Source organism: Trachurus japonicus, chromosome 6 (genome assembly GCF_045865225.1).
Source record: "Trachurus japonicus isolate A0001 chromosome 6, Traja_1.0".
In the NCBI taxonomy this organism is placed as follows: Eukaryota; Metazoa; Chordata; class Actinopteri; order Carangiformes; family Carangidae; genus Trachurus; species Trachurus japonicus.
Genome location: NC_140912.1, coordinates 13,602,879 through 13,604,169, shown reverse-complemented (window position 1 = coordinate 13,604,169; position 1,291 = coordinate 13,602,879).

Here is a 1,291-nt window from a genome sequence, read left to right as displayed (position 1 = left end):
CTGATGACACCAATGGCAGCTGTGACAGAGGAAACAACGTCTGCAGCTGTGTAGAAACATCTGGTTCTTACTGTATTACACCACTGCACTGAGGAGAAAAGACATTATTATTATTATTATTATTATTATTGTTATTATTATTATTATTATTATTATTATTATTATTATTATTATTATTGTTATTATTATCGGTAACTGTGCTGGTAGTGTTGTTGTTGTATTTCTGGGATATTTACCACATAGGCTAATATTTGCAATAACTTTACATTAAAGTGACATTTTCTATTACTGAACTTCTACTTCTTTTTAGCTAAAGTCAAAGAAGAATGAAGGCATTTGATTAAAAAAACAGACATGTAAAATTATAATTTATGATCCATATAAGTTTAGTTTAGTTTAGTTTAGTTTGGTATGTTGTATGTCCACCTTTTTTTCTAATAACAAACTCAGTCATCCTGAGCATGGATAGTGCCATAAATGTTCTGCCAGAAGATTCTTTACACCCTAACCCTGTTGTTCATTTTTGGGTGTACAGACTTGAATTCATAGTGCCATCTATTAATGTCATCCCCCCTGCACCTTCTGCACACATGCATCCTCATCCATGTTTCATGGTCAGCCCTGTGCAGCCACTGTGGTGGTCCTAGCCAGGTTCACATCAAACATGCTAGATGCCATCAGATTTTTAAGAACAGCAAATGTGTCTCTTGGTACTGAGTACAGGTCCTCCATGTGCTTCATAAACCTTCAGGTAATTCCTTTCCAAGTGGAGTCATGTTGCACTAGACACATTAGGCCAGAGCTGATAAGCTACACTCGTTTGTTTACAACCTCGTTCATGTAATTAGCCTTAATTAGAGATCACAGGTCACAGGTGTAGCTACTCGTTCTAGTTCCGTTTCTCTGACCTGCTAGATTAACTTACATTTTGAATGATGTGACATTTAAAGCTGTTACTGAAATCTGAATATGATATAAGACATACAAATTATACTAATAAATTAATTTATCAAACATTTTGACTGGAACATTTTACTTTGGGGAAGATAGCGATAATTGTCTCATGTGTTGGAGTTGATAGTTTTGGAGTAATAGCTATATACCTGTAGAGATCATCACAGTGCTTATTGCCCTGTGTTGTATTTTGTATTTTTTTTTGCACTCTGTTGTTGTAAGTGAAACCTGACTATAAGTGATGTCCTCTGGCTGAGCACCAAATCACCCTCCCGGGGATAATAAAGATAGACTGATGACTGAAATGTACTACATTTATATTATAGTGGTTCTGTCC